The sequence below is a fragment of the Lactuca sativa genome, chromosome 9, assembly GCF_002870075.4.
Source record: "Lactuca sativa cultivar Salinas chromosome 9, Lsat_Salinas_v11, whole genome shotgun sequence".
NCBI classification, from domain to species: domain Eukaryota; kingdom Viridiplantae; phylum Streptophyta; class Magnoliopsida; order Asterales; family Asteraceae; genus Lactuca; species Lactuca sativa.
In genome coordinates, this window is record NC_056631.2 from 66189044 (window position 1) to 66197131 (window position 8088).

The following is an 8088-nucleotide window of genomic DNA, read 5'->3' on the forward strand; positions in this document are numbered from 1 at the left end:
TTTCCAAAATCATAAAACAAAACACGAGGAGGTGCACGATCACGCCTTTTCCTTCCCGCGATCATAAGAGGTACCTGAAACATGATCCAAAATTGTAAGCCTAAAGCTTAGTGAGTTCCCCCAAAATACCAACACATCACATAATCATAATAATAATAATAGTAAACAACATGCATACAGAGCCTTCAGTCTGACTTGAACGCCCCATCGGCCTACAATCTACCTGGTATGCTCATAGAACCTTCTGCATGACTAGTACGCCACACCAGGCCTTCGGCCTATCTAGACCGTTCTCCGGGCCTTCGGCCTGACTGGTACACTTTATTGGCCTTCAGTCTATCCGGGATGCCCTGGGTCTGTTGGCCTACAACATAAAGCAGGACCGCCTCAATTAGTCGGAGAGGTCGTACCGTCGAGCGAGTTGGGGAGCTCGACTAAAGCCGACCTGACGGGGCTGGGTTTTCTTGCGATTCCAGCCCTATACTATAGGCTTTTCCATAGCTTCTAGACAAAAAGACCCAGCAAGCATCAGCTCTTCCTGAGAAGGATTCAATCCAGCCCCTGAAGCCATTCCTAGCCACCATTACTTTCGAAAGAGTCTGTCTTTACTTTACCAGCTTCTCTAAGATATCAATCACTAAACTAAACAAAGTAGCAAAAATCATAAGAGAAGAAAAGTTCACAGAAGGTTGAGAAGTAGTACGCCCGGTTCACCAGGTTCTACCACTGTAGGGCCAAATCATAGTCAAAAGAAGAGTTTGATCCTGGCTCAGATAATTATTCTCATCCAGTAGCGTCTCTTTCATGTAGCTTGGCAAGGAAATTTTGAGTCATGGGTACAGGACCCTTTACATGTAAGACCTATTGCTCATGCAATTTGGGATCCTCATTTTGGTCAACAGCTTGTAGATGTGCTTGTCGAGGAGCATGCATAAACTGAAAGACTTGATTCACAGCAAACGTCATGTCGGGCCGGGTCAACGTGAAAGACTTTAGGCCTCCCACCATACTTGTATAGTTCCTTGGATCAAGTCTTTTCGCGCCCTTCCTTCAGCTGGCTTCGCCTTATCTATTCATCTCTTTTTTCAAATGGAGATTTAGGGATCTCTCTTGTTCATAGATCTTGAAACCAGATCTCTCCCCGGAAGAACCAACACTTAAAGGGTGTAAGCAACGGAAGGTTCTCACCCTGTCCCCGGCATTGTTCTCCGACGATGTCCCCTGGGCGAAAGGGGACACCATTCTCTTTCTTTGACATAACCCGAAAGCCGCGCAAACCAGATCACTCTAGACTTTTTACACTTGCTCAATCTCTAAAGCTAATTCGGAAACTTTGGAATGGGAGTAAAGCCCGTCTTTACAAGAAGCATTGCTGCATAACCAATCCGTGAATGCCAAGGAGTAGAAGGCACTTTGATGCTCAGTGGGAATAAAGATGTTCCAGATCAATTTAGCAAAGTGACACTCACGCAGAAAGACGTGTTTTCCATTTTTTAAATAAGGCATGTAAGCCTCTTTGTCCCGGTATCTTCTTTGTGTTAGTTAACCTAAGCCGCACCCTTACTGCTGGGGTGGGGCTCGGCCTCCGAACCGTACGTGGGACGAGTTTCCCACCGCGTCCTTCCTTGTGTGTCGGAGATATAAAGCGAGTGCACCGGAAAAGACTCCTAGCAAAGTCATTCTTCACTGTTTTTCCCCTTACCTTTGCCTGTCTTGAAAGCTTCTGGCCGGGGAGATGCGGAACATTCTTTGCCTCATCTTTCATGCCTACCTACCATGCTAATCAAGATGGAAGATCTCATTTCGAATTTGAGTTTGGAAACTTCCCTAGTTGAAATGGGTAACGTGTTCCGCGAAATGCTTACGCTTACCAAAAGGACTAGGGCATCTTGTCAAAAGCAAAAGCGAGCGGTGACTCTATCGGAATCTATAAAACTCGACTGGAAGCGGGTGCTTGGAAAACGTTCGTACGTTGCTAACCTCTTATTCTCCTCCTACCCTTGAACTCTTCTTGAATCGAGGAGTTAAAGCTCAGCTAGGGCTGTTCCTCTCTCCGATGGATGAGCGGAGAATAGCATTCTGATATGATTTCTTAAGAAAAACATAATAAAGGCAGATGCCAAGAAGTGGGCAAGGAACTTCCATAGGGACTTGTAGTCTTTACTTCCTTTGGAGGCTGGGATAATAAGGGCTTCAGTTGTTGAAGAAAATGTGCGATCTTCTAGGGCAGGAATTCTAAATCCATTGTATTAATTCCACTTCCTACTCGCAGTATGCTCTTTATGATCTCGGCTTATGATTCAATTGCCATGTATTTAGCTATTGAGCCTCAAAGTTCTTTTCCGTCCTCGCACTATTGTACGAATTTATCCCTGTACCTAAAAAAGTCTTTATTTCACGTTGGAGCATTTGTAAGCGACGGGATCTTAGCAGCTTCTTCCCGAGTTGCATTAGCTAAAGTGGATCTACGATCACGGGAACTAATCAATCGGTCTGTTCTGCCCCATAAGCACGGCTTTGATGAGATAGGATCGGAAAAAGGTCTGACTCTATGGTAGCCGACTTGATTGAATTTCCCTTAACGAGCTACGAATCTAATATGGTTACGGGCTTCCTGCTCTAAGAGTGGGTTCCTTGCCCCTGTCTCCCATAAAAGAAGAAGAAGCCAAGACTAACTTCATTTAGTTGTGAAATATTTATATTCTGCCTTAACCATGCCAACCCTGTCAAAAAGATTATCCAACGGAAACTGATTTCAGCAAGAGCAGCCGGACGGACTACTATAGTGAGTCTAGTGACTACTAGAGTAGAGTTAAGTCAAAAGGTATGGTATAGCAGCCTTTCCGAGCGAGCCTCTGGGATCTCCTGTAAACCCCCATGGTAGGATTCTGGGTTAAGACTTTTTGAAAAAGTCGTAGACACTCATGTTTGAGTTCTCGGATCTGTAGATCCCTGTTCTCAAACTCGAGTAATCTTTGATACTCTTGCTGGGAGGGAGCTTGCCCCAGCGCGAGTTTGATGTCGGACCATGGTAGAGGGCTGCCTGCGCCCAAAAGCGATGATTCACTTGTCCCCTTGTCCATAGGGACCTCGTGGCATACAACCGAAACGACTCCCGCTAGATAGCCGCCAGTTAAAGCTCAGCTAGGGCTGTTCCTCTCTCCGATGGATGAGCGGAGAATAGCATTCTGATATGATTTGGGTATAGACGGTATCTCTTTATTCTTCGTGATATTGACCACATTTCTGATCCCTATTTGCATTTTAGTGGGTTGGTCTGCGCTTTTCAAGCTTTTTCCTTACTCTTACTAAAGCAGGCACACACAAAACTCTCTATTTGGCTTTTCACTGAAACCAATACGTCTAAACATAAGGTAGGTGCTTTCACGACTCACTAAACGGGGGATCAAAATCTTTGCGCAGTAGAGGCGGAGGACGAAGCGAATGTAGAGGTAGGAAATATTATATCGGAGTCTTTTGGAACAACTTGCGGATTTTCCTTGTTCGTTTAAAGCGGGGGTAGGTATAATGAACGCAGGCCAAGTCAAGAAAAGGACTTCCTTACTTTTAGTCTTAATTACTAGTAGTTTGAAGCGAAACCGGTTTTTTTTGGCACTCGGAATTTGATGTGCCGGGTTTGGTTGGTTGCCCGAAGGGCTATCTGATCCGATCAACTGCGTAAGCCGTAGCGCGCTTTGAATGACTATATTTACTACCAGTTAATGCGGAAAAGAGATTCTTAACTGAACTCATCATTTCAAGTTTATGCAGCGGCAGTTTTCAATCATACAATGTGTACTCGTAGTCTGACTTTTAGCGGTAGGCAGGATTGTAGCGGTTGGCTTTCATGTAGGTAGTCGTAGCTTGAAGACGAGGGGCGGTGTGGTGTAAGGGTTATGGCGAGTCAAGGTTACCCTTTGCATATTCATCTTTTCGAAAGCCCAGACCCATTCTTCTGGATCTGCATTAGTCCTATTCCGGGTGCAAAGCCTCTTCAATAAAGACCTCAAGAAAAAATATCCTTAATGCAACTGCGGGAAGGCTGTTCCTGCTACATTTCGCTGGGGAAGAAAGAAGGAATTAAGTCCTTTCACATTATCACGGAAAAAGGGGATTGCCTATTAGTCAATTTTGACTGGAAAAAAGCAGGGTATTCTTCCTATTTTCCCTCTTCCTCCAGCTATCAACAGGATAGAGTGGAGCCTCACATAACCCCCTTTAGCACAGAGAAGTGAATAGAGAAGGCTTCCCCGATAGAAAGATTTGCATGTGACAGAGATCCCAATTCCGCTTCTCGCTCGATAGGCTGACCAACAGGACAGATTCTCGATTCCGTAGGACAGATTATCGATAGGCTGACCGAATGAGAATAACCTAGTCTCCTTATGATTCTGAAGTGAAGCAATGGAAGAGAGGAAACAAGCATAACTGGGAACCATCTACAGCTTGAACACTCCTTCTTGCCTTTCAATCTCGACCTACGCTTGGAATAGTGGCTTTCTTGTAGTAAATGAATCCGAACATATAGGTAGCAACTATCTCGAAATGGATAAGTAAGCTCCCCCATTTTTGAATGAGTATGGGTGAAAGGCCCGCTTTCACCTACGACTTTATCATCAGAGGTTTAAAGAGGTAGTGATTCTAGGACTAGAGGGAAGTTCAAGTCGACCAATGTGATAGGCGAAGAACTAACTTCTCTGGTGTCCGTCAAAGGATTCGGAGGTAGGGGATGACCTGTAATTAATCTGGCTCTTTCTCGTCTGCTGGATCTGATCTATAGTTAGGGGGCAATACATACCAAAAGGTTCGAAGAAGGATAATGAGTGAAGATCTGCCCCAGCCAAGTCGTCGACCGCTGCGGTATCTGAACTGAATGCTCTGAGGTTGACAGAGAAGGAAAAGGAATGCCTCTGGTTCTCCCGCCAAGTATCCAACTTTAGCCCTCATAAAGGGTCTTACGGTCGGTACTAACTAAAGAAAAAGAGTCTTCTTTCTAAGAGTAGGCGTGGAGAGCTTTTTGCGGGGAAACTTGCAAGTACAGTTTGGGGGGAGACGGGCGTTGGGTAGAGTTGGCTATCTCTGTGGCATCGATTGTACAAGTTCGTGAAGAGGTGGAAGAAAAGGCTCGGGATGAATTTAGGAGTCTTAGTCTTTTAGCTTATATAGTCGTCGGCCTTCCTACACGCACGCGCCCGCCAGAATGCCTCCTTGGTTCGGTATGAAGCCAAGCCGATACATACGATAGGCGAAGGAAAGACCCCCATTTCATAGCGCCTGGGGAACGCAAGTTTGATCGAGGATTGGAGAGGAGAGGTGGAAGAAAAGGCTCGGGATGAATTTAGGCCGGCGGATCAATTTTGTGTTATATATGGTAATCCTTCTGCGAATTAGATCCTAAATTGACTATTTGTGAAAAAAAGAGAAAGGGCGGGCGTGCCGCACTCACGAAGGACTGCCAGTGATATACTGGAGGAAGGTGGGGATGACGTCTTCGGTAGTAGAAGGGAAGCTCGTCCTCTTATTGTTTGTGTCAATACTCAACTGCCCAACGAGTGGCAGATTTTGATGGAGTCTCGCTTGGATGCTGGGGAGATCCATAGATCTGGATAGAGTCCCCGGAATAGTACGCGCGCTAGCGCGCTACGGCTTACGCAGTTGATCGGATCAGATAGCCCTTCGGGCAACCAACGGATCTCTCTATGAATGGAAAAGGGGTGCAAGGTGAGGAGAAAACCACGGAAAACACGACTTATTTGAATAACCCGGTGACCTACCAATTGTAGAAGTAGGATTTTTGGCAAGCAATAAGCACTTAAATAATACAATTCAAGTGTAGTGATGGCCACAATGCTTAGCTATTGCCGATCCCCAAGACGCCTTTGGTTGAATGTTCACACCTGATAGGGGAAAGGACTGATTTTAAGAGAGTGAGCTTACCACCAAAAGAGAGAAACCTGGCCTTCCATCCGTCAATCCTTTTTCTGATATTCATTTCTAAATCATTCAAATATGATGTTTTTCTTCTGCCTTTGAAGATAGGGGAAGTAGTAGTTTCTGGGCACAAAGGATTCACTCGCGATTATAGGCCCGCCAAAGGGAAAGTGCACAGGTCTTCCTTCAAAAGAGACAAGGTTTTTCATTGCCCGAGCAATGAACGTAGTTCACGATGGGCGTTGGGGCCCCTACCATTAGTTGTCTAATCCAATCTTCTTTCTGGAGCACCTATATGAAAGGGAAATCCGGATGAGTAAAAAGGGGCCTTCCTAGTCCTTGAAGTTGTTAGAGTTCGGACTTATCGACTTTACTCCACCAAGAGGTTCTTTCTCTCACGTCATTTCGCCCGCCCGTTTCACTTCTGTTCCGGAGGAAATGGGATTTGAACCCATGATACAATCTTCTTGTATGTCGATTTAGCAAACCAATGCCTTAAGCCACTCAGCCATACCTCCAAGTTCTTGATCGGCTTAATCGTTCATCGATCTTTTTCTGTAAGGCCTCGGGCCCCACGAATTCCGATTTCTGTTTTTGTTTGTATTAAAGTGTTGGTATCGCAGACATTTAACAAAGGATTGTGTTGGTGTTCCGCGCTATCTCAACTCCTAGTTCTAGTAGTACAAGCTCGAATCTGATCTATAAGAATAGATCTTAGGCGGAAATAGAGCTCTTTGAAATTGAAAGCGGTATTCCCCCTTATATATAGCCCAAAATAAATAGAATCATGGAATTCTCTCCGAGAGCTGCTGAACTAACGACTCTATTAGAAAGGAATTTATCCCTGTACCTAAAAAAGTCTTTATTTCACGCCGCCTCTCCACTCGACGTAATCAGGATTTAGACTCAAACAAACCCAACTAAGCCCTGAGGACACCTTCTGCTCGGAGGGCGGTGCCATGGAGCTAGACCAGTGAGCTATTACGCTTTCTTCAAAGGATGGCTGCTTCCAAGCCCACCTCCTGGTTGTCATCGCTCGATCACTTCCTTTTCCACTAAGTGATTGCTTAGGGACCTTAGCGTACGATCTGGGCTGTTTCCCTCTCGACTTTGGATCTTAGCACCCAAAAAGTCTGTCTGTACAAACGATCTATACACAAGTGCTCTCTGAACCGTGCAATAAGGTCACCCATAACACGGCTCTCCCATTTGAGTTATCTTAGCCCCCAGCCATGCTATAGTAAAGGTGCACGGGGTCTTACCGTCTAGCCGTTGGTACTCCGCATCTTCACGGAGAATTCAATTTCACCGGGTCCATGTCGGAGACAGCGGGGCAGTCGTTACACCATTCGTGCAGGTCGCTATTTGACTTAGCCTACTTCTTTCTCATTAGATCAATTAGGCAGGGGAAGACTCTGTGTACTAACTTTCTCTTCTTTCTTCTTCTTTGAAATCCCTTGCCACTTCCCTTCTTTGCTAGCACGTACCTGTCTTTGCTTTGCACAAGAGATCCCCCTACTCTTCACACCCCTCTAGTCCTGATCTTGCTTATGCATTACTTGGGAAGGATTGCCCTCTCCCTTTGGGGGGGCGAGACATGACCGCGACTTAAGATTCAAGTACCGTTGAAAAGACTAAAGGAACGGGGGAATGACTACCTGTAATAAAGCACAGGCTAATACGAGCCGACCAGAAGAAGCAAGGCTTTAGATTACCAGATCCTGGACACAATCTTCCTAGAGATGGAGAGCCCCTGCCTTTTCTAGAGAGGGGCGCGCTAGCGCTTGACTAAGAGAATAGGGGGCTGAGAAGCTCTTGCTTGTTGTCTACTTCGCGAGCCTTCACTGCCCCGTTCTGTAACTTACCTTCTTTCGTCCGTCCACGAGGCTGTAAAAAGAGAGAAAGGGGCGGCTATCTAGCAGGAGTCGTTTCGGTTGTATGCCACGAGGTCCCTATGGACAAGGGGACAAGTGAATCATCGCTTTTGGGCGCAGGTTGTGTTCAGTACGATCTTTAGCCTTTCTTCGTAGAAAAAGATTCTATATCTATTTTTTGTTTATAGATAGATATAGAATTGAATATATTATTATATATTCCCCTGTTCTTCCGAGAGTCTAAACTTTGTTGCACTGGTCCGAGTTCGCCTGCCTTCGACTT